The following is a 27,304-nucleotide window of genomic DNA, read 5'->3' on the forward strand; positions in this document are numbered from 1 at the left end:
ATGCATCAAATACTTGCCAATCGTATTTCGTTCATTTCGGGGTTTCGGGAAGGGGAACAATGAAATAAAAAAAAAAAGCCTACGATCGAATGATCGCGTACACTTTTCATCATTTAACTGACAGGTAAACTGAAGGAGTTACTACGCTCCACGAATTTAGTTTAACTTAGTTACTTAGTTACTACGATCTTAGTTTAACAACGGTGTAGTGGTTACGCGCAGTCCTACTAAAGTTTTTGGTGTCGGCCTAGCGTCAAGGAGCCGAAAAGGTGCTTTTGGTTTGTTTCTAATAAAAAAAAAAAAAAAAAAAAAAAAAAAAAATGAAAGAAAAGAGTATCTAAGGCAAAACCAAGACAAGTGAGTTTAGAGGAGTTCCATTTAAGTTTTTATCATTTATCAAGAATGCTTTAAGTAACAAAAAGTACTGCGCTACTTATTTTCAATGTTTTCTACCTTATATTTTAAAACTTGAAGCAGTTTAGCCACTACTGTTTTGTACACTTTACTCTCTCAAGTCTTCAAAAATACTTAAAAGTAGTTCCTGATTTAAAAAAAAAAATAATGCTTAGAAATAAATTTGCATTTTTAGGGGTAGTCACAAGAGACTTTCAGAGTCCGTCTTGAGTTCCTGAAATATCTGTATTAAAATCTGCACTACCACTGCTACTACTGCTACTCACAAGAGCATCCCAGTGAGCGAGGAAAAGTGAGGAGTTCTTCTCGCTCGTATCGGTGAGTGAAACAGAAGAAGCATCTTTCTGAGAATTTCTTTAGTTTGTTCACAGCTTTATTTCTTTTACAGTTAAACTGACACAAGGCCAACAAATGAATGGTCAATTAGGGATACTTTTCAATGGACAATCTGTACAAGTCCACTTCTTTAAAACAATCCTTTAGTTTGATGAAAGATACGTGACAATTTTTTTTTTTTTAAATGGCATGTTCAATGCACTTTGAATCAAACCTTTTGTTTGGCTTTTTCATAACATGGCTTTTCAATGTTTTACAGAGTTTTTGTTAAAATTAACCCAGCCTCAGGTAGCAAGTCTAAGCATTGAAAATAAAATATCGAAAGTACTGAATTTTGAGTGTACATATGGTTCTGGGGCAAGGTTGGTTAAGGGTTAAGTTAGGTTAGCATCAGACTTGGCTCAATTGTGGCTGTAACTTAATTGTAATTAAATGTATTTTCATGAAGTAATTGTTATTGTATTTTATAAGGTACAGTCACAAGTAATTGTAATGATATGACTTGTAAGTGAATTACAAGTCCAAGTCATTGTAATTCAGTTGCTATTAAAATTTCAAGTAATCCTAATTCAATTACATTTACAATTGAAATTGACCCAAGTCTGCTAGATAGTATTTTTAAATTTGTTCTCCATCAATCCTGAGGTTCTATGATTTAAGCAAATACATTTTTAGGCTTGATTTAGGTTGGGCAGTATGTAAAAAATGTAATATATTAAAAATTTTTAAAAAAAACTTTGCATTGTTCCATTCACCACACTCTGTGAGTTTGTGAAAAATCGAGATAAGATGTGCAAGGCTTTTCATGATTTTCTTCGTTATCTCTGCCATAAATTCATTAGTTGGCCTGACAATCTGCAATTGCTCCATTGCAAAGTTCCCTGCAGTTTTCTGTATGGCTCTGTGGCTATTAGCATGAATAGAAATCAATTTGTTGACATTCCACCTGATTATGATGAAGGCAAGCTATATCTTCCAGTATGGTGCTATCTCTATCAGTCCCATGGTTATCTGTGGTCCAGGACTGAGAGCGCACTGTTTAAATGTCCTAAGGTATTGGCATGACGCATGGATGCATGAATATATGTATGTATGTATGTATGTATGGAAGTTTGTTTGTATGTATGTATGTATGTATGTATGTATGTATGTATGTATGTATGTATGTATGTATGTATGTATGTATGTATGTATGGAAAATTGTATGTAAGTATGTATGCATGTTTGAATGTAAGTATGTATGCGCGTTTGTGTGTATGCATGCATTACTTTTGCTAACATGATGCTGTCAACTGTAATTTAGGGTCATAAGTTTGTCCTTTTCCATTTGTCGTTTGATGTTTTGAGTGTTTTAGGTCACTTTTTTAAATTGTTTTACCTTTTTGTCAGTAAACATTTAAGGAGTTCATTTCTTCCAATAAAATGCTTTGTTTAATTTATATGTAAACTGAAATATTTCAAAAATATTTCTTGCTACTCAGTTTAAAGTCTTAAATTAGTTTACACCGTCCAAATTTTTAAACTTCAACTTTGTTTTTTAGATTTTAGTTTGTGAGAAATTGCTATTTGGGAAAAGTTTGAGGCTAATGACAAACAAATCTTCCTAAGCTCTGCTGTTTTGGTGATGGATTAAAGTACCATCGTTACAACAGATGAAAAGAACATTTAAATACAGAGGTTCTCCAAATGTTTTTTGACAGAAAAAATCTGTCGGGGCGCTAGTATTTTGAGTTGATTTTGGATTGTTCAACTTGGCTTTTGATCGCATTATGCATTTGAATCTGCTGCTGCCCAGTGTTATTTTTAAATCTTGGTTAGTTGGGTTATTTCTGAAAGAAGGTTAAAAAACCCAAATGTTTTAGAATGAAATTGTTGCAGTTTTAGTTTCATACAACGAGCCCATGTTTTCATTGTTCAAACTTACAGTTACCCATCGACTTATTCAAATGCCCACAAGTTTTTTCGTTCAAAGGGAGGGAGCCAGCACACAAATTCGTTGAAAAAGTATCGCTTCTCGGCCTAATGGCTAAGATCAAGTGTAGTATCTGTTCTTGATTTTTAGGTCGGGCTAGCGATTTTTATTGTTTTTTCAGCTATGCAAGTGGACGACAGCTTAAGCGACTCGAGTGATATCGCCGACACGGCCGCGAATTTGCTATCGAAGATGAGGGCATGTGCGAAAAATCCAAATCTTCTGGACGAACCCTCGATGCAGTATAGCGACGATGCCGATGCTGATGTATCCGATGATGAGAGCGTCAAAGCGACACCTTCTACCTCCAGAAAACCGACGAGTTATGCACAAGCTGCTAATGCTCCTACCTACTCTACGCAATATAAAGTACCTCTTAAAAATACGATCATCTGCCCGCTTCAAGTTCGAGCGAGTCTAACCGAAGTTTTAGTTGCTTTCGAGGAAAAAGATTTGGACAAAGAACTCGACGGAATCCAACTTATCAGAAGTAACAGCATTCTGGAAGTTGTGATGAAGTCCGAAAAGTCAAAAAACAAGCTAATCGAGGAAGGTCTTAACATCATGGGCCTTCACCACAGATTCCAAAACTCGACGCCCAACAGGATGCCGAGCAGAAGGACCACGGTCTCAATAATTGGCCTCCCACTTGAAGCAAAAAATTACCAAGTGGGTAAAACATTAGAAGAACTCGGTTTCGGAAGACATGTTTACACTAGGCCTGTCATAAAGAAAACACCGACCAAAGGCACACCTTACTACTCCGGCATCTTGGTGGCGATCATGGAGGACTTGCCAGCACCGATGCCCAAATATATCTCTGTAAAGGGATATAGAGTGAGAGCTATACATACTGGGCAAGGTGCGGGCAGGCCCGACAAATCTGCGGTACAAAACGATCCAGCCCAGTCTCTGCTACCCGATGTAGAGCCTAAAACGATTGCAAAGGACTTAGTGGAAGAAGTGCTAGAGCGAGAACTGCCAATGATAGCGAACGACGTGACTAAAGAAGTAGTGACGAATGCAGCAGTGACGAAGGAAATTGCGGAAGTACATACGGTAGAGGAGAGAGACCCAATCAAGAGCAAACAAACGACGGACGAACAAACGAATGAACCCAGCGAAATCGAAATGACGGAAGAGAGAACTAAAATTAAAAATAAACGAAAAAACTCACGAAGGAAAAAGAGTCATGAAGAAACGAAGAGAACTGTTAAAGAAGACCAATATAAAGGAGACCAACCGGGAGTTGGGTAGGGAAGATTCTGTGTTTGTTTGAATTTTTTAAGCAGGAATTTTATGATGCAAATAAACCACTTTCGACCATGTTAAATCTCCTCCCCTAAGACCGAAGTGCGAAATTGTGCGCCTTTTTTAAAGATATACAAAAGTTTTTAACCGCTTTAAACAATCAAATAAGACTACACCGCCAAATCCAATTTTTGCTAATCTTACAACTTTAAAAATTTTTATTTTTTAACATGGTGTAACAAAATAAATTCTTTCAGTGGTTTTAAATAATGGCTGCAAAAATTCTCACACTAAATGCAAACGGCCTTAATGACGCGAGCAAAAGGCTAAATATAATGAAATTCTGCATAAATCAAAACTGTGACGTATGCGTATTGCAAGAAACGCATTGCTGCGAAGCAAATGTTAAAAAATGGTCAAACGAATGGCAAAACATGACGCAAGGCAAATCTTTGTGGAATAACGGTACCCATAAGGAGCGCGGAGTAGCGATATTGACAAAAAAAGACGTAGATATAAAAGAAATCACAAACGATAAATGTGGAAGAATCCTTGCAGCCAATGTATGCATTAGTGAAACAACCTTTCGAATAATAAATATATACGGACCAAACGACCCGCAACAAAAAGAATATTTTTTTAAATCATTAGAACATCATACGCGTAAGTGCGACATCTTAATCCTGGCAGGAGACTTTAACATGGTAGAAAACTCTTCCCTAGACCGTTTAGGTGGTGATCCTCATAATAAAAACAACACCTTAGGCCAAAAAAACCTAAAAAATTTCAATGAAAAATATGAACTAGTAGATATCTATCGTAAGCTAAACCCCCTAAAACAGGATTTTACTTTTGAAAAACTAGATAACACCTTTAGAAGTAGAATAGATAGGATTTATATCTCTGGAAACTCTGCGGAGGAGAGCGAATGCGGCGTGCTTAGAAACACTTTAAGCGACCACAGCGCATTTTTTTTGCAAAATCAAAATTCCAAACAAAACCACAAAAGGACCAGGATATTGGCACTTAAATACCACTATTCTAAAAGACTCTATTTTCAAAGGAAAAATTATAAAAGCGTTTGAGGAAAATAAAAAAAAGAAACATTTATACGAAAACAAAAACCAGTGGTGGGATTTAATAAAAAACAATATAAAGGAAAAAGCGATCGAACGCGCTAAGGAAATAAAATCAGAAAGGCGTACTTTGATCGAGAATTTAGAACACGAAATTAAAATCGAAAAATTAAAACTTTGCAAAAATAAAGCCAAAATTAAATCTCTAAAAAAAGAAGCGAATGATTTAAGATACGACGGTGGAGTTTTTGTCAGAACAAAACAACGAATTGTGGAAGAGGGCGAAGTTCCGTCAAAAGCTCTCTTCCAAATGGAAAAAAACAACCAAACTAAAAAAACAGTTAGAGAAGTAATAAGCGGGAACAGCGTCTTTAGCGATACTGCTAACATTTTAAAAACAATTCGAAGCTATTATAAAAACCTTTATAAAAGCAAAAAACATTCCCTAGAAAAGCAAGAATTTTTTCTAAATAAAATAACAAACACCTTGAATGACAATGAAAACGCGTTCTTAAATATAAAATTTAGCAGCGAAGAACTGCGCAACGCCGCGAACTCCCTCGCCAAAGGAAAAACACCAGGGATAGACGGTATCCCAGTTGAGTTCTATCAAGAATACTGGGATGTTTACGGGGAGGAACTGACAACCCTCGCTAACGAAAATCTATTTGAAAAGAAAAATCAACTGTCATGGTCCCAACGAACAGCCCTAATCAGTCTCCTCCCAAAGGACGGAGACCCCAAAATGATACAAAACTGGCGACCGATATCTCTGCTGTGCGCCGACTATAAAATATTTACTAAAGCGCTAGCGCTAAGACTTGCGAAAATCCTCCACAAAATACTGGAACCGTCACAGACGTGTTCCGTGCCAGGGAGACAGATCTTCTCTAATCTATTTTTAACTAGAGAAGTGATAGAGTACACAAACAACAAAAACGTCGAAGGCCTTCTCTTGACAGTAGACCAAGAGAAGGCTTTCGACAAAATAGACCGAAAGTTTCTCTTCAGGGCGTTGGAAAGGTTTAACCTCGGTGAAAGTTTCGTAACAGCTATAAAACAAACTATGAAAAATAACCAGTCATTAATAATTAACAACGGCTATATGGGTAAACCTTTCAACATAAAGCGAGGTGTCAGACAAGGAGACCCGATCTCGCTCATGCTTTACTGCATAGCTGTAGAATCCCTATCACTCGAAATTAAACAAAACAAAAACATCGACGGAATCCCCATTCCCGGCACCAAAAACAAACTTAAAATAATGCAATATGCCGATGACACGGCAATATTTGTAAAAAGCCTCGAATCAATAAGCGAACTTTTTAAGATTTTAAACAATTTTGAACAAGCCACAGGATCCAATATAAACAAATCAAAAACCAAAGGACTCGCGCTCGGCGGCTTTGACTACACCATTTATGAAAACACTTTAAAACAAAATAACCAAATCATTAACTGGTGCAATCAAAGCGGAATCAAAATATTAGGTACGAACTTCTTCACGGATCTAGACGCAACTGCTGCTGCGAATTGGCAAAAAGCCGTCGAAAAACTTAAAAATAAACTAAAATCTTTCAAATATAGAAACGTCTCGCTTCGTTGCAAAGCAATATACGTAAACACGCTCGCCTTGTCAAAGGTATGGTACATAGCCAACCTCTTCCCCCCAAACAAAACCGTGGAAAAAGAAATTAAAAAACAAATATCCGTGTACCTCTGGCAAAGCGACTACGCGGAGCCAGTGAGGCGAAAAATTCTAAACTTGCCCGCGTCGAAAGGAGGGCTCGGTATACTCGATGTGGCTCAACAGTGCTTAGCGCTCAGGACAAAACACCTCCTGCAAATACAAGAAATAGAGCCCCCACACGAGAATATCTTTTTCCAAAAGTACCTTTTGGCTATGTCTTTATCCGGCCTAGCGAATAGCAAACACCCGCAATGGCGCTTATTTACAAAAAACGATTTCCCGAAAACTCTCAACACTCCGCCCTTTTATTATAAAGACGTGATAGAAAGCCTAAAAAATAATCTTCCCATTTTTGAACTCAAACCCAAAACCACAAAAAATATTTATCTGCATTTTACCAACGCGCAACACAACCGCGACATTGAAAACACGGAAAGGAAATGGAACGCGACTTTTCAAAAAGTTCTGCCGTGGAAGCGAATTTGGCATCGCAGCTTCAACTCCCACGCGCAAGGACCTAGCCAAAACGCGTCGTGGAGACTGCTCCATGACAGTCTCCCGACCCTAGAAAAAATAAAGAGTTGGAAAAAGAACCGCGGACGGGGTTGCACGTTATGCAAAACCTGCAATCTCTCCGAAAATACCCTGCACCCTTTCTTGTTTTGTAAAAAAGCGAGAGGGGTCTGGACGGCTTTCAAAAATCTGTACGAGACGCTCCTGCCGCAAACTAAATTCAACATTGTTCACGCCATTTTTTATATGAACATTGAAAACCTTCCGAAAAGCAACCCCTTAGCCAAGCTTATAACAACAGTTACAAATGTAATAATAACTGAGCTATGGAGATCGCGAAACTTAAGAGAAAAGGAAAACAAAAGCGAGACTACCGTGAAGGTAATAGAAAACATAAAAAGAGAAATAAAATACCTCTGTAAAATAAAATATAACAAATACGCAAGAGAAAATGAAGTAGAAAAATTCCACAAAAGCTTCTCTATAAACAACGCCTTAATAGATTCGAACCATCCGAGCCTAATATTTTTGATTTAAAAACCACCTCCCCACGGATATGTCCAAAGGATCCCCGTGGGACCGGAGGATGTATGTATTTATTTTAAGGGCGTGGTGTAATAACCACGCTTTTATATTATAAACTACGACATCCCCACGAATATGTCCAAAAGATCTCGGAGGATCTGGAGGATGTATGTATATATTTTAAGGGCGTGGTGTAATACCCACGCTTATATATTATAAACTACGCGAAAAATCTTATATATGTTTGAGTGAAACATAACGCTTCTTAAACTGTAAATATCTTAAATAAAAAATAAAAAACCATGTATATCTCAAAACACGCTACGGATATGTCCAAAAGATCCCAGTGGATCCTGAGGATGTATGTATTTATTATAAGGGCGTGGGGTAATAGCCACGCTTATATATTATAAACCTGGACAATAAAATGTATCTTCTTATTTGTAAATAAAAAAAAAAAAAAAAAAAAAAAAAAAAAAAAAAAAAAAAAAAAAAAAGTATCTGTTCTTGATTTTTAGGACGAGACAGCGGTTTTCTTTTGTTGTTTTTTTAGAGCTAGTCGTTTTCGTTTCTCGCAGCCATGGATATCGACGCCGGTGAGAAGAGTGAACTCGAGATCGCCAACGCAGCCGAAATGCTGTTGGAGAAAATGTTGGATTGCGCAAAACAGCCGGAGACTGTAATTGAAACTATGATGTAGTATAGTAGCGAGGACAGCGACTCGGACGATGAAGATCACGATGAAAGAAATCCAACGACAACCGTCAAGAGAACTCCAACAAGCTACGCTGAAGCCGCGTACACTCGTAAAAAGCAAGCGGAATATAAATCGCCGCTGAAAAACACTTTAATATGTCCTCTTCAATATAGAGCTAGCTTAATGGACGTGCTACTAGCGTTCGAGGAAAAAGACCTTGATAAGGAATTAGACGGGTTGCAGCTAATTAGGGGTAACAGTATACTTGAAGTCGTTATGAAAACTGACAGATCAAAAAACACGCTCATTGAGCAGGGTCTAAATATTAAAGGACTGCATCACAGATTTCAAAACTCCACACCAAATAGGATGCCGAGTCGAAGGACTCATGTCTCCATCATAGGACTGCCCTTAGAGGCCAAAAATTACCAAGTGGGTAAAACTCTTGAAGAAATGGGATATGGCAGACACCTTTATACAAGGCCAGTCATGAGGAAAACACCCACTAAAGGTACGACGTATTATTCAGGCATCCTGGTGGCGGTTATGGAGGACTTGTCCGCACCGATGCCCAACTATATCTCTGTAAGGGGATATAGAGTGAGAGCGATCCACACAGGGCAAGGTGGGCGCAGGCCTAACACGTTCGCGGAGCAAAATCAACAAGCTCCTCAATTACCAACTGAAATTGAACCCAAAACCATAGCGAAAGAACTGGCAGAACAGGTAATTGAGGAAGAACTAACTAAAATCATCGAAGAAACAAAAAAAGAACTAACGAACGAAACGACGAAGGAAGCGGAACAAATGCAGACTGTGGAAGAGGATGACACACCCGAAAACGAGGAAGAGAAAAAGGACGAACAGACGAAAGAGACGAAAGAGACGAAAGAGACAAACGAAATAGAGATGTCGGAGGAGAAGGTTAAGAAACAAAACAAAAGGAAGACAACGCAAAACAAAAAGAACACGGACGAAACGAAAAGAGCGGTAAAGGAGAAATTTAAAGAGGACCCACCTGGAGTCGGGTAAGTACATTTCTGTGTTCATTTTATTTTTTATAAAACAGAGAATTTATAGAACCATGTTAAGTCTCCATCCTTCAAACAAAAATAACAAAACATGCGCTTTTTGACGCAATTAATCTAATTTTGACCCTAAAAATATCTTACCAGGTTTTTATATAATTATTCAAATTTCTGTGGTTTTCTTAAATGGCAGCAAAAGTTCTCACGCTCAACGTAAACGGATTAAATGACGCGACCAAAAGGCATAACATAATGAAATTCTGCGTTAGCGAAAACTGCGATGCTTTTCTCATACAAGAAACTCACGGATGTGAAGAAAACACTAAGAAATGGGCATTAGAATGGCAAAATATGACGCGAGGAAAATCCTTATGGAATATTTTTACCCATAAGGAGCGCGGAGTCGCGATTCTGTTCAAAAAAGGTATAGAAATAAACGAAGTCACAAACGATAAATGCGGGAGAATTCTTGCCGCTAACCTTAACTTTAATGAAACAATCTTTCGCATAATAAATATCTATGGACCTAACAACCCGCAGAAAAAAGAAAACTTTTTTAAATCAATAGAACAACACACGCGTAAGTGCGATACCTTAATTTTGTCTGGAGACTTCAACATGGTCGAAAACCCTGCCCTGGACCGACAAGGTGGTGACCTTTTTAATAAAAACAACACCCTAGGTCAAAATCAACTAAAAAACTTTACTGAAAAATATGAATTAGTAGACATTTATCGCAAATTAATACCCTTAAAACAAGAATTTACCTTCGTAAAGCCTGATAAAAGTTTTAAAAGCAGAATAGATAGGATTTATGTCTCTGGAAACACTGCAGAGGAGTGCGATTGCGGCATGCTTGAAAACGGCTTAAGCGACCACAGCGCGTTTTACTGCAAACTTAAAATTCCAAACAAAAACGCAAAAGGAAAGGGTTACTGGCATTTAAACACCACAATTCTAAAAGATTATAAATTTAAGCATAATATCTCTCAAGACTTTTTAGAAAGCACAAAAAACAAACATTTATACGAAACTAAAAACCAATGGTGGGATTTGATGAAAAACAATATCAAAGAAAGAGCGATAGAGCGCGCTAAGGAAATAAAAGCCGAAAAGCGTAATTTAATTGAAAATCTAGAACGCGAAATTGAAAATGAAAAAATGAAGCCGAACAAAAACAGCACAAAAATTAAGTCACTCAAAAAAGAAGCGTTTGAGTTAAAATATGACGGAGGAGTTTTTGTAAGAACGAAACAGCAGATAGTGGAAGAGGGCGAAATTCCATCCAAAGCTCTCTTTCATATGGAAAAAAACAACCAAACCAAAAAAACAGTTCACGAAATAATAAGCGGGGACAGCGTTTTTAGCGATACTTCCAACATCCTTAAAACAATAAGAAGCTATTATAAAAACCTTTATAAAAACAAAAAACACTGCAAAGAACAACAAAATATTTTTCTAAATAAAATTACAAAAACTCTTACTGACAACGAAAACGCTTTTTTAAATATAAAATTCAGCAGCGAAGAACTGCGCAACGCGGCAAACTCCCTCGCTAAAGGAAAAACACCAGGGATAGACGGTATCCCAGTTGAATTTTATCAAGAATACTGGGATGTTTACGGGGAGGAACTTACAACCCTCGCTAACGAAAACCTCTTCGACAGCAAAAACCAACTGTCATGGTCCCAGAGAACTGCCCTAATCAGTCTCCTCCCAAAAGACGGAGACCCAAAAATAATACAAAACTGGCGACCGATATCTCTGCTGTGCGCCGATTATAAAATACTTACGAAAGCGCTCGCGCTAAGACTCGCGAAGATCCTCCACAAAATACTGGAACCGTCACAAACGTGTTCCGTTCCAGGGAGACAAATCTTCTCTAATCTATTTTTAACCAGAGAAACAATAGAATACACAAACAACAAAAACGTCGAAGGCCTTATCTTGACAGTAGACCAAGAGAAGGCTTTCGACAAAATAGATCGAAAGTTTCTTATAAAAGCGCTTGAAAGGTTTAACCTTGGTAAAAGCTTTGTAACAGCTATAAAACAAACTCTGAAAAACAACCAGTCACTAATCATTAACAACGGCTACATGGGTAAACCTTTCAACATAAAACGAGGTGTGAGGCAAGGAGACCCGATCTCCCTCATGCTCTACTGCATCGCAGTAGAATCCCTGTCACTTGAAATAAAACAAAACAAAAACATAGACGGAATCCCCATGCCTGGCACCAAAAAGAAACTTAAGGTCATGCAATATGCAGACGACACTACAATATTTGTCAGGAATCCTGACTCAATTAATGAACTTTTTAAGGTTTTAAAAAATTTTGAACAAGCCACGGGCTCCAATGCCAACAAAACAAAAACCAAAGGACTTGCGCTCGGCGGCTTTGATTACATCACCTATGAAAACACATTAAAAGAAAATAATCAAAACAACTACAATATAAACTGGTGCAATCAAAGCGGGATAAAAATACTAGGTACAAATTTCTTCACCGATCTAAATGTAACCGCTGCTGTAAATTGGCAAAAAGCCGTCGAAAAACTCAAAACCAAACTAAAATCATTCAAATATAGAAACGTCTCGCTTAGGTGCAAGGCAATATACATAAACACGCTCGCCTTGTCAAAGGTATGGTTTACAGCCAACCTCTTCCCCCCAAGCAAAACAACGGAAAAAGAAATCAAAAAACAAATATCCGTTTACCTCTGGCAAAGCGACTACGCGGAGCTAGTGAAACGAAAAATCTTAAACAGGCCCGCGTCGAAAGGAGGGCTGGGTATCCTCGATGTGGCTCAACAGTGCCTGGCACTCAGGACAAAACACCTCCTGCAAATACAAGAAATAGAGCCCCCACACGAGAGTATCTTTTTCCAAAAGTACCTTTTGGCTATGTCCTTATCCAGCTTAGCGAATAGCAAACACCCCCAATGGCGCTTTTTCACAAAAAACCACTTCCCGAAAACCCTAAGCAGTCCGCCTTTTTATTACAGAGACGTGATAGAAAGTCTAAAAAACAACCTCCCCATCTTCGAACTCAAACCTAAAAGCACAAAAAATATCTACCTGAACCTTACGAACGCGCAAACCAACCGCGATATTGAAAATACAGAAAGAAAATGGAACGCGACCTTTCAGAAAGTACTGCCGTGGAAGCGAATATGGGAACGCAGCTTCAACTCCCACGCGCAAGGACCTAGCCAAAACACGTCGTGGAGACTGCTCCATGACAGTCTCCCGACCCTAGAAAAAGTTAAAAGTTGGAAAAAGAACCGCGGACGGGGTTGCACGTTATGTAAAACCTGCAACCTCTCTGAAAATACCTTGCACCCTTTCTTGTTTTGCAAAAAAGCGAGAACAGTTTGGACGGCTTTTAGAAAAATCTACGAGGCGCTCCTACCCCAAAAAAAATTCAACATAGTCCACTCCATTTTTTATATAAACACTGAAAACCTTTCGCAAAACAATCCCTTAGCCAAACTTGTAACAACAATTACAAACGTAATAATAACTGAGCTGTGGAGATCGAGAAATCTAAGAGAAAAAGAAAACAAGACAGAGACTTCAGGAAAAGTAGTAGAAAACATAAAAAGAGAAATAAAATATATCTGCAAAATGAAATATAACAAATATGCAAGAGAAAACGAAGTTGAAAAGTTCCACAAAATTTTTTCGATTAACAACGCCTTAATTAATTCAAATAACCCAGGCTTAATATTTACTTTCTAACACCACCTCCCCACGGATATGTCCAAAGGATCCCCGGGGGACCGGAGGATGTATGTATTTCTTTTAAGGGCGTGGCTTAATAACCACGCTTGTATATTTTAAACCACGAAAAACTCACGAATATGTCCAAAAGAGCCCGGAGGCTCTGGAGGATGTATGTATATATTTTAAGGGCGTGGTGTAATACCCACGCTTATATATTATAAACCACGCAAAACTCTTACCCATCTTCGTCTTTCAAATTGTTAACTAATATATATCAAAAGTTTAAAAAAAAAAAAAAAAAAAAAAAAAAAAAAACCCTGTATATATCAAATAGGCCACGGATATGTCCAAGGGATCCCAGTGGATCCTGAGGATGTATGTATTTTTTATAAGGGCGTGGGGTAATAGCCACGCCTATATATTTTAAACATGGATAACAAATGTAAATTCTTTTTTGTAAATAAATACAAATATTATTAAAAAAAAAAAAAAAAAAAAAAAAAAAGGATCTTTTGGTGAATTTTTAGCTCAATAGATTATTATTGCGATACTCTACGAAGCTTCTTCGCCACTCTAAAAGAAAACCGGCGTTTGTCATCGGCTGCTCCGTAACAAGAGTACAGACTTTGGCGAACTTTTTTATTTGTTTTACTTTTTTCTAATTTTTTTTAATTTTTTTGTTTACTTCCAATCATCATGGCATCATACGCGAAATCTGTCGGCAACAAAACCGAGAGACAAGAGCGAATCATCGACTTAAACATCTACATGGACCCGAACGAACACTACAACAGAAGCTACCAAGAACAACGAGCGAAAGAACTCGAACAGAAAATCACGAAAATCGTCGGCGCGAACAAGATGATCGGCCTTACATATTCCAACCGAGGCAACTGGATCGTCGAATTCCGCTCAAAAACCGACGCACAAATGCTTGCAGATTCGGAACTCACCATCTCCGGCTGCAACCGTAAAGTCCAGTCGAAAGTCCGAAGCGAAATCGGCTTTCTTATAACCATTAAATGCGATCCCCTGGTAGAAGACGAAGAGATACTGGAACAACTGAAACCTTTCACAGCTGAAGTGTATTCCATCCAACACACGAGCTATCGATTTAACCCCCTCCTGAAGGACGGACGAAGACTCTTCCGAATCCGACCCTCAGTCAAACTCGATGAAATTCCACACAACATCGAGATAGAAGGAGTTAAAATCGCCCTCTACTTCGCGGGGAAATCCTTCCTCTGCGAGAAGTGTGGTGCTTCACATCCCCCACAACAAAGATGTGTCAACAAAAACCAACAAAAACAAAATACTACACCCGAAGCGATCACCGTTGCAAAAGCTAGCAACGCGAAAAAACCAACATCGAAACCAATCGAGAAAGAAATAGAACTACAGCAAACGAAAGAAATAGAAAAGGCTGTAAAAGAAATCCGAGTCCTCGTTGACGAAGAAAGAGAAAGCATCACCGCTCTCGAAATAACCAACACCGAGACGGAACTGATGGTTCAAAAGCTAAACGACCTTGATGCTATTATCAACGAGGCAGGTAGCTACAGAAGAGACGAAACCAACGAAAGCAAAGATGAAGGGTGGAAAACAGTGGACTTGAAGAACAATAAAAAAGACACGGGAGAAATCATCGCCCGAGTCGAAAAAAACACTGCCAAACGAACGGCCCCACCACCGACGCCTCAAAAGAAAGACATTAAGAAAACTCAAAGGTAAACTTCCTCCTTTTATTTTTTATTTTTTGGGAGACTTACCTTTGTTTATTTCTTCGCTATTTTAGTGGTTATAAAATTGCGTGATTGTAAATCTTTAAGCACACACACTCATCTCATAAAGCGTCAAAACATTCACAAATTCACATTTCATTAAATGGCCGTTTATTTCGTTTCTTTTATTTTCCTCCATCTTTTTCACTTCTCTTACTTCTTATTTTCTCGTTTCTGTTCTACTAGAAAATTCTCACCACGCTTTCTCATCAATTATTCATTACGAACCATCTGTGCTATGTCGCAATCATACCATGCGCACATTCCAAAATCGAATTCGAAGTTCCTTAAAAACTTTGGATTTTGAGAGCAAAATTTGTTTAAAATACTCTGTAAGAATGGAGTCAGTACGTATTTTTTCAGCAAATGTTTGTGGTCTTATTGATGTTAAAAAGCAGAAGATAATGATCCACAAACTCCAGAAAATGCGTCATGACTTCATTTTACTGCAAGAGACGCATCTAAATAACGACCAGGCGAAGGAGTTCCTAGCGAAATGGAAACACGCAGGATTTTTCTCCGCAGGTCGCAACCATTCAGGAGGCACTCTAATTTTACATCAGGGAAATAATATCAACTTTCAGCTAATAGAAAAATTTGAGGATGCGCACGGGCGTTTTAACTATATTATCATCGAAGTTAAGTCGCAGAAATTTTTAATAATTAATGTGTACGCTACGTCCGGACAATCGCGCGATCAAGAAAACGCACGAAAACTCCTTTGGGAATGTCTCGTTGCGAAATTTAAAAATCTTAACGTTGAAAACTACGCGATAATTTTAGGGGGCGATTTTAACATGGTCTTAAACGAACTAGACAGACACCCTCAACTAACGCGTAAGAAATGCGCTTCGAGCGAAAAATTTAAAAAGCTCTTGAACCTCTTAAATGTGGAAGACCTTTGGAGAGTTTTTAACCCCCACGGACAAGAGTTTACATACAAAGCCACCAACAACATTTCGTATGCGAGACTGGACAGAATCTACACCAGCAAACATCTACGCCAGTTCACTGACATTAAGCACGAACCGATGACATTCTCTGACCATCAGAACGGAGTCGAGGTTACCATAAGCTTAAACTCACTGGACATCGGCAAGAGCGTGTGGATACTGAACAGAAAACATCTCAAAAACCCGCAATACAACGAACAAGTCGCAAAACTAATCATCGACTTTAACGAAAAAACGGTAAACTCCACGAACAAGCGAGAAGAGTGGGACGAACTGAAAAACGCCTTAAAAACTCTTTCCAAAACTTTCAGCAGATCTGAGGCGAAGAGCAAACGCGTTGCTGAATTTAAACTAAAAAAGCAACTGCGAAACGCACTTAAAAAAGCGCATTGCAACATCAACATGCGTAACTTAAGCGCAGAACTGAAAATAAAATTAGAGCAATTTGAAATGAACAGAGCGCACGGTGCAGCTGTTCGTGCTAAAATCAAATGGCGCACTCTCGGCGAAAAATGCAACAACTTCTTTTTTCAGCTTGAGAAGACGAAAATTGCTAAGCAAGTCGTCACGCGCATTAAGGATAAGAACGGTATTGAAAAAACAACCACCGAGGAAATTATTAAGGAATTTGAAAGGTTTTACAAACACTTGTACAAGGAGAGCAAAAACAGCCCTGTACACCAAAAGCGTCTTTTAGATCGCGTCGAGGTGAACAGGATAAGCGACTTTCAACAGCATGCGCTAAGCGAGCCCATCACGCTAAAGGAAGTCAATTCGGCCCTCCAAGGCATGACTAACAACAAATCTCCTGGACCCGACGGCCTAACCGTCGAGTTCTACAAGACCCACTTCAACGTCTTGGGAGATGCCATCGTTTCCATGTTAAACGAGGTTGTTAGCAAAAACGAAATGACGACCTCGCAAAAAGAGGCGCTCATATCCTGCATCTACAAAAAAGGCGACAAGCGCGACATTTCTAATTGGCGACCAATCTCCCTTCTGAATACAGATTATAAGATCCTAACTAAAATAATTGCAAATAGGCTAAAACCTGTGCTGGCAACAATATTAAGCGAGGACCAAACCGCGTGCGTGCCGCACAGAACAATTTATCACAACCTAGCCTATACAAGGGATGTCATTCAAATAGCAAATGATTGCCATCTCGACGCGTCTATCATCTCAATAGATCAGGTGAAAGCGTTCGACAGAGTGGACAGAAACTTTCTGTTCGACTGTTTAGACAAATTCGGCTTTAGCGCTAAGTTCGTTAACATCATAAAAACCATCTATTACGACATTAACGCGCGCCTCAAAATAAACGGCTTCACGTCTGAAAAGTTTCAGATACTAAGAGGAGTCAGGCAAGGCTGTCCTTTATCAATGATCCTCTACGTCATACAGGCTGAGATATTCGCCTGCTACGTACGTCAAAATAATAACATCAGAGGCATTACCATTAATGGACACGAAACCAAGCTGCAGCAATACGCCGATGACACCGTCTTTTACATTACCGGCGACAAATCCATCACTGCGCTTGGCAAAGCTCTCAAACTTAACAAAAAGGCGACAGGCGCTAAACTTAACATCCCAAAGTGCCAAGGTCTGTGGCTCGGCAGCAATAGAAACGAGAGCAAACCTAACTATCTAAACTTCACGTGGGACGGCCACTCTCTTAAGAGCCTCGGAGTGGTCTTCACCAACTCGCCTCACGTTCGAAACACCCAGTGGAACGAGTGCATCGAACAACTCGACAAAAAAGTACTCCGCTGGAAGAAGCTCCATTTGTCTTTCAAAGGCAAAGCCATAGCCATTAACCAGACCATACTGAGCAACCTTTGGCACTTGGCGTTCACCATCCCGCTGCCAAGCAAGCGTAAGATCAAGCTGCTCGAAAGCAAAATTGAGAAGTTCCTATGGAACAACTCCTCCATAAAAACAAACAACTTAGTATCCAAACTACCCATTCAGAAAGGCGGACTCAACATCGTAAACATCCGCGACAAACTCGTCTCCATCCAAGTGAGCTGGCTCTCCAAGTTCTTCAACCACGATCTCAAAGGAGCTTGGAGAGACACAGCCACTTTCATCTTCGACAGATATAGAGACGCCTCCCAGGGTGAGCGCATCTTTCTCACCGCCCACTCGCACACTTCGCTCAAAACTTTGCCACCATACTACCGGCAAATGGCGAAGCACTGGGCCACCATCTATCAGAACTGCGCCATCACCAACCTAACCATCGAGGAAATTCTGAATCAGCCCATATACCATAACCCCCACATACGCCATCACAACAACGCTCTTAAAACAACACCACTCTCTAAACAGCGAAAAATCCATCTCATTGCGGACGTAGCAAAAGTGTTTGTTCCTGGCTTTCTAAACTGCGAGCTCACTGGATTGACCGAAAAACATCTTAACAAAGTCATCATGTCGATCCCTCAGCAGTGGAGAGATAAAATAAACACCCAACATCAAAACTACGACCACCGCAGAGCCAAAATGCATCTCAGGATCAACGGCTCATCCGACATCTCTTTCCGCGAGCTCACGCCTAAAAACGTGTATCGTATTATTTCCGCTAAGAAACATCATAGCGTTCCAACACACTACCACAAATGGAACCTTTATTTTACCGACAGCATGAGAGGCACAACTCAGAAAGAATGGACTCGCCTATTCTTAAACGTGCACAAAAACACCACCAACAACAAAGCTGACGAGGTAAAATACAAAATAATTCACTTCGCTATTCCTACCAACTCCATCTTTAAGAAAAGAGGACATGCCCCGGATGACCTATGTCCGCAGTGCATGATAGCGAAGGAAACATTAGCGCACATGATATAATCATGCGAAAAAGTTCAACCCCTCATAAAATACGCCATATCCATTCTAAACAAAATCTATACTCCGCAGCCTGCCTTCGAAAACACCTTTAAATTTTTCTTATTCTCACACGCAGAGAATGTAAATAATTTTAACCTTGGAAATCGAATATTAAACGAGTTAATTTATACGATATATTGTAATAGAATGAGGTCGTTCCATGACCGTTCGACTTTTACAAGACTGAAATTACTCATAGAGTTTCAGTGCAGGCTAAAAAATATTCTTTTTGAAGAAAAAGAATTCGCGAAACAAAATAACACACTGGACGACTTTCTCTTCGAGTCTCAAAGTATCTGGGATGCAGATCTCAAACTAAATTTAGACACGAATTTAAACATCTATCTGAGCTAAAAGAAATACCCAGATACTAATTGAGTTAAAAAATTTTTCTTTTTTTTCGTTTTTTCGTTTTTTCGTATTTCAGTGATTGTAGCGTCTCTCTCGTTTTTTCGTTTTTTTCGCTTTTTCGATTTTTTATGTTTTTATGTCCTAAGCCATATGGCATCGTACCTCGGCGTCCGTGTGTTTTGTTTCGTGATTTAGTCCTGCGCTTGTTCAGTCTTGTGAAGTCCTATTCGTGTCCGGTCATGGAGCAGTGGACCATTATTTGTAAATAATATCCATTGCAACATTTTTTCGGACACCTCTGCAAGGCATTCGCTGGAGGAGGCAAATAAATACTAATACCTCAAGTGTAGTATCTTTTAGTGATTTTAGTTGTTTTGAAATATATATATTGAGATTTTAAAAAAATTAGTTTACTTATTTCGGTGGCTATTTTGTGGTTTTAACTCGCTGTGAAGATCCAGAAAAGACTCCGCGTAAGAGACTATAATAGAGTTTTCCTTCAAAACGTTCTTTTCCTCCTTCGCAGAGGCAAAAAGTAACTTTTTTTCTGTATCTAAGCCTTTGCTACAGAAACTCTTTTCTGCTAGTTTTTAATTAACTAGTGTGACTTTTAAGATATACAGCATCTGCTGTATATCAACATTATATCTAAGCCGAATTTATTCGCAGAGTTTTTTCTATATTTCTTTTGACAAAAATCTAGAACTTTTCTTTCTTTAGCTACCCTGGCTAAAACTTTCTCCATAACAGAAAAAGATAAACAAAGATAAAAATCAAACAAAAATGTCTAGCCAAAATAAAGGTGCTATTCCTAAAACTTCTTTCATTTCCGAAAATGAAACAAGTTTCATAAACCAGAAAGAAGCCACCCTTGAGTCAATACCCAAAGGCGCCTCAAATTCTAAACCACATTTCGCTGACCAAGGCAAAAGAAAATCCGCAGACCAGAACGCTTCCGCTGAAAGCGCTGAAAAACAGAAAAACATACCAACACTATCCTTCGCCGATGCTCTCATAAGACCCCAACAAACCGGGCAAAACTCACAAACCACAATAAGAACAACAGACTTGAAAAAGAAAAAAGAGGAAATCCACCAGAGAATTTTCCATGTCAAGTCTTTCACACCGGACCAAACACCATCCGGAATCGAAAAGAAAGTAACCGACATCACAAACACCATACGAATGGAAACAGGAACAGGTTCGATCACCTCCATACAGTACAAAGGGAAGGGAGAGTATGCCATCGAGATGAAAACAAAAGAGATGGTACAACAACTACTCCTCAAAGGACTCCACTTCCCTGGCGACCCTCAGAAAGCACCAACGAAAGCAAGAAGAAACCCCGTTCTTCTAATCACGATAAAAGCAGATGCCTCAATACTAAATGAAGAAATCGCGGAAGCCCTAAGCCCGTTTGGTAAGATTACAAACATTAATTTCGGATATTATAATAACAATAGACTTATACGAGACGGCAGAAGATTGATACATATAATCCCAACGATCGACGTAGACAAAATCCCCCCCACAGTACTCATAGATTACAGACTACACCAAATGTACTTCAGAGGAAAAACAATGCCCACAAAACCCCCACAAAAAGAAACAGAAGACTTACTCCGTGACCTTGAAATATCAGACACAGACCAGGAGAACGACGACATGTCACAGGACGGAGAAATAACCGAAGACGAAGACGAAAACGGAGACACAGTGACAACACAAAAACAAAACGAGAATATCCTAACCGACACACAAAACAAAAAAACCGAAAAGAGGAAAGCAGAGACACCAAAACCAGCACCCAGGCCCCAAACAGCCAAAATACCAGAACAGAAAACGGAAACGCATACGACGCAGATATCAAAAACACCAGACAACACAAACGAAAAAAATACTGAGCTTGAACACACCAACAACGCTGACGTCACGAGACAGTCACAAAACTCGACACCGACTCCTACACCAATGGAAACAGAGCCTACGGGGACGGACACAAAAACAGAAACCCAACAAAAACCTACGAAAAGAAAAAGTGCGACGACACCAACAAAAGAAACTAAACTGAATGACATAAAAACGGAAAGAAAACCAAATAATACACGTTTATAACCAACAACCTTACAAAAAGTATATGAAAAATGACCATAATACTAAAGACAATGAATGCTGCAGGTATGCGAAATATCCAGAGGAGGAGGGAGATTTTGCACAACATGCAGCTTTCAGACCAAAATATAACACTAATACAAGAAACCCACATTACGCCAGACTTGTATAGACAAACAGCAACGCTATGCACAGGCACCATACTAATCAGCTCTGGAAAACAAAACACAGACGGAACACTCATACACATAAAAGACCCTACAATCTCACCGTCAAACACTATAAATGACGTACACGGTAAATATCAAATTACAGACATACAAATTGACAAACTCGACATCACTATTATAAACGTATACGCACCATCAGGAAACACCACACAACACCAATACAAACGAAAAGAATTCTGGGAAAACCTAAAAAACATACTATGCACGCCCAGAATTCGAGACAGACATTACATACTGGCGGGTCACTTCAACGTAACACTTTCAGACAAAGAGAGACGTTCACCAGCGCTACAAAAATACAGATGCCATTCGCAACACGCACTACAAGACCTCATTTACACTTTAGACGTAGAGGACATTTACCGCACACTCCACCCTAACGAACAACAATACACACACTATCACAGCCAGACAAAGACGAGAACAAGAATAGACAGAATTTACACAAGCAAGACTCTAAGACAATACATCACAAATGCAGAACACCAACCCACCACACTTTCAGACCATTATAACGCACCGACAATCACCATAAACGTACAGCCCCAACCAAGAGGAAGGGGATACTGGATACTGAACAACACCCTACTAAATGACAAGGCATACATAGACCTCATGACAAAACAAATAACCATTCGAACAGAAAAACACCCAGACTTTAGACAACTACCAGAATGGTGGGAAAACACAAAACAACAGATAAAAGAAACGACACTGAAATACGCACACAAACGACACAAACAGAACAAAACACAAGAACTGAGATTAACGAGAAAACTGAGAAACACACTGAGAAAGGAGGAACGGAAATATCTAGACAACACCATGAGCACGAATATTAGACACAAACTTGAACATATACAGAGACGAAAAGAGGAAGCCGCACGAATACGAACAAAACAGATACGGAACAAAGACGGAGAACGCCCGACAAACTATTTTTGCAATTTAGAAAAACAAAGACAGGCACACCACGAAATAACGGAACTGAGAGACAAAAAAGGACAATTACAGCAAGACCCAGAACAGATACTAAACGTTATGACAGACTTTTACGAATCACTGTACACCAAAGAAGAACTGAACACACAGACACAGACAGAAATACTAACCGAAACGAAGACCCCCCGACTATCGGAAACACAACGACAATTATGCGACGAAGACTATACAGAACAAGAAATCACAACAGCACTACAAAACATGAAAAACGAAAAGACACCAGGCACAGACGGACTGACAGCGGAGTTCTATAAAAAATTCTGGCCGCTGTTGACAAAACACTTTACAAAAATGACAAACGCAGTACTGGACCGATCTTACTTAACACAATCACAAAGAGACGCTCTAATCACATGCATATACAAAAAAGGAGACAGAACAGACATAACAAACTGGCGACCTATCTCCCTACTGAACATAGACTACAAAATCATCACAAAGACAATTACGAACAGAATAAAATATACATTACCACATATCATCAGCAAATACCAGACTGCTTGCATCCCACACAGACAAATACACATGAACCTACTATACACCAGAGACATCATAAAAATAGCACACACTGAAAATATGAAAAACACAGCCATCATTTCCATTGACCAAATAAAAGCCTTTGACCGAGTGGACTGGACGTATTTATTCAAAACACTGACGAAATACAACTACGGACCCAAGACTATACGAAACATAAAAACGCTATACACAAACATATCCACAAAAATAAAAACAAACGGACACATATCGCGACCGTTTTACCCGACAAGAGGGGTAAGACAAGGATGCCCTCTATCCATGACACTATACATACTACAGGCAGACATACTAATACAAAACATAACACAAAACAAACACATAAAAGGTATAAAGACAAACTACAACGAAACAAAGGTAACAGCATACGCGGACGACACACTGTTCTACATCACGAAACTGAAATCCCTACAAAACCTAGACAAAACCCTACACAGATTCGAAACTGCTACAGGACAGAAACTGAACAGAGACAAATGCCAAGGACTGTGGATAGGACAAAACAAAGACAAAAAAACCGGACCGCTTGGCTTCGACTGGACAGAAAACAAAATACGCACACTAGGCCTGACTTTCCCCAATGACGGAACAGACGACATAACAGAAAACTGGAACAGATGCACACACAAATTCAAAAAACAAATACAAGACTGGAAGAGACAAAACCTGAGTATTAAGGGGAAAATCACAGTGGTGAACACCTTAATACTCAGTAAACTATGGCACACTCTACAAATACTACCGACACCAAACAAAAAACAGGTTGACAAGACCATGACACCTATATACGACTTTATATGGAACAACGCAAAAACAAGAATTAACAAAACACAGTTACATCAGACAACACGCAACGGAGGACAAAACTTAATAGACATAAACACAAAAGCACAGACACTACAAACAAAATGGACGATCAAAATACTCACACACAATACACACATGCCATGGACAGACACAGCAATACACTTTTTAAACAGATACCGGAACGCAAGACAAAACAAATACACGCTATACACAGCCACCACACCCAACGAAAAACCCCCTATACCCAAAACATACAGAAACTTAATACACAACTGGGAGACATTTACCAAAGACATAAAAGTACAAGACGACACACTTGAAGCCATACTGAACCAACCGCTATACTATAACCCCCTACTGCCAACAAAACCCACTACAGAAAACCCGTTCCCCCCCCCTACCGAGACCCACAAAACACACAAAAACGCAAGACATACAAATAATAGCAGACTTATGTAACTTATCAACACCAGGACTACTCACAGCGAACAAACTAGAAATACCACACAAAACATTAACAGAAATAACAAAACGGATACCGACCACATGGATGCACACACTGAACACGGAAACACCCAATTACACATACCGCAAATACATCCCACCCATCCACATAGAAAACAAAATCAGAAAACTGACACAGATAACGAACAAACAAATATACCACAGAATACTGACATCAAAAATAACACCCCCCGACAGACATATAAAATGGAACAGAAAACTCCCACCCGGACAAACGCCCATAACAAAACGAGACTGGGACAGAAAATTTCAAAAACTACAAGACAGAAACCTATATAACAAAGCCAACGAAATACAATACAAATACATACACAGAAAACTCCCATCACTTAACACTATGCACAAATGGAACGAAAGCATAGACAAAACATGCAAACGATGCGACAAAAACGAAACAGAAACATTGCAACACTGGTTCTACTACTGCCCAGACACACAGAAAATATGCATACAAATCATAAACATACTAAACACCATATACCCAAAAGACAAATACAGCAACACCCTAAAATTCTTTCTCATGGGTATTGCAACCGCACAAGACAGAAGTATAGGCGACACATGCATAGACACTTTTTACGAAACAATACAACACACACGAAACGCACTGATTTTCGAAAACAAAAAATTAAACGCTCCACTGCACTTTAACACGCTACTAATAAAGAGACTGAGAACAGAAATAAAGACAGAAAACAAAAATCAAAACACTTACAAAACCGCTATTAAAATCTGCGACGAAAACATCAAAAAACATTACAAAAACACAACAATACAAAACAACATAACCCTCTACAAATAATATCCGTAATATATAAAATGTAAATAATGTAAATAAAAAAAAAAAAAAAAAAAAAAAACATTATATAGCAAAAAATCAAATAAAAAATATATACGATTGTAAATAAATTTATCATGGAATTGTAAATATGTAAATTATACCGTCCACAGCTGCCCATGGCTGATTCGACGTAAAAGGAAATAAAAAAAAAAAAAGAGCAAGTGTAGTATCTGTTCTTATCAGTTTAATATCTGGTACGCCGGCATAGTCCGGCTCATATATTAATCTGATTTTTGGCATTTGGTCAAGGGATCGTAGGTTTACCTCGCCCTGACCGCGGGTTGCCTCGGCGTTGCACTACTGCTGAGTGCGGCCCATTAAAAAGAGAAAAAAAAAAAAACGGAACGATGCGGTTAGGGTCCAATCAAAAAACCACAATTGCGAAGATTGGGGCACGTCCGAGGCTCCCCACACAACGGGAAAGGCATACTTACCTGACGGGGAAGTAAACCTGATCAACATTGGTCTTTTCGATCCCTCAGGCAATTGATAAGAGTAAAAGTTATAAAACAGGCGACTACAAGAATCTTCCAGCAATGGCATCTTACGCAGACACAGCGAAACTACGAGTAACATCTCGAATGGAATGTGTTGTCGATGTAAACATCTATATGAATCCTGCGGAAATATATAATCGGAAATACGCAGAGAACAGAGCGAAAGAACTTAATGATAAAATCCATGAAATCGTTGGAAGAGGAAAGGTGTCTAGTTTGACATACTGTAATCGAGGAAACTGGATTGTGGAGTTCTACCGTCCGGAAGACGCAAATGCTTTCGTGAACAGCGAATTTACGATCAGCAACTGCAACAAAAGTGTTCTTAAAAGAAAACGAACCGAACAGGGGTTTCTAATCACGGTGAAATGTGACCCTCTGGTTGAGGACGAGGCCATATTAAAGCAAATGGACCCTTTCGTACAGGAAGTATTCAATGTAACCCACGCCACGTACGATTTCGACAGAAGCGTAAAAGACGGCAGGAGACTTTTTCGCGTGAAATTAAGCGTTAAACTAGAAGAAGTACCACACTTCATTGAAATTGATGGGATACGGATTGCTCTACACTTTGCAGGAAAGTCTTTCTACTGCAAAATATGTGGAACCACGCACTCTCCCCAGACCCGATGTATGATGCCCTCAAAAGAAAGTGAACATACCCAACAAATTACAGAAATACAGAAAGGGGTAGCCGAAGCACGGAAACAACTAGAACATAACGAAGAGCAAATGGAAGCGACTGAACATGAACCTGAAAACAGAAAAGAAAATGACAATTCAACGCCGAAAAACGAAACAAAAATACCAATACCAGTAACATCCGCAACACCAAACGACAAAGCGAAACCTAAACCACTCTCGCAACAACAGATAGAAGAATTAATAGAGCAAATGAAAATATCCCGTAGTGAACAACTGCTAACCCTAGTCTATGCAGCAAACACCATACAACAAAACAAAAACGAAAATGAACGAGAAGAATTTACGACAGTCAAATCCAAGAAAAAAACCAGAGAAGACAAACGAGAAAAAGATGCTACTCCAATCGAAACCGAAAATACTGACAAAATGACGAACAAGCGAAGCGGCCCACCCCAAACACCAATGAAAAAAGACCCGAAAAGAATAAACACTTCCTAGGTATATTTATTCCTTTCTTACCATAGCTTTCCCCCCCCCCCCCCCCCATCCTTCTCTTTATATAACCTGATATTTTGCAGTTATTTATTTATGTTTGTGCTCTTTTGTTTGTTTTTGTTGGTATTATTTACGGAAATAGGCGGTCGCTCTGGTCGAACGCCTTCACCTGATAGAAATGAGCCATGTTAAAGTATACTCCGCAAACATTGCAGGCCTTAGGGACAAAAGCAAAAGACAAACAGTGCTGAAAAACTTTAAAAAATTGAACTATGATTTTTTCTTGCTACAAGAAACACACTTAAACAAAACAGAAAACCTTCTTTTGACGCAAGAATGGAACGCTTCTGTATTCTTTTCAGTAGGCGACGAAAGAACACGTGGCACCGCAATTCTTTGCGCTAA

At 39.1% G+C, this 27,304-nt stretch overlaps 1 protein-coding gene, 1 long non-coding RNA gene and 2 pseudogenes across 6 annotated transcripts in view; all 4 read left to right on the top strand.

The window, feature by feature from the left end:
* Nucleotides 1-27,304, top strand: part of LOC145199530 (uncharacterized) — a 300,653-nt gene that overhangs the window by 4,278 nt on the left and 269,071 nt on the right. The gene's annotated exons all lie outside the window — the stretch shown is intronic.
* On the top strand, nucleotides 288-2,792 carry LOC149877587 (uncharacterized). The gene is made up of 3 exons (XR_016447908.1): nucleotides 288-357; nucleotides 590-732; nucleotides 2,292-2,792. It is a non-coding gene; the product is annotated as an uncharacterized LOC149877587 (long non-coding RNA).
* LOC149877588 (U2 spliceosomal RNA) lies at nucleotides 2,757-2,867 on the top strand (annotated as a pseudogene).
* On the top strand, nucleotides 25,360-25,585 carry LOC149877589 (U2 spliceosomal RNA; annotated as a pseudogene).

The sequence above is a fragment of the Hydra viridissima genome, unplaced genomic scaffold, assembly GCF_058129835.1.
Source record: "Hydra viridissima isolate aposymbiotic clone 2 unplaced genomic scaffold, HvirCarnegie_v1 scaffold_16, whole genome shotgun sequence".
NCBI classification, from domain to species: domain Eukaryota; kingdom Metazoa; phylum Cnidaria; class Hydrozoa; order Anthoathecata; family Hydridae; genus Hydra; species Hydra viridissima.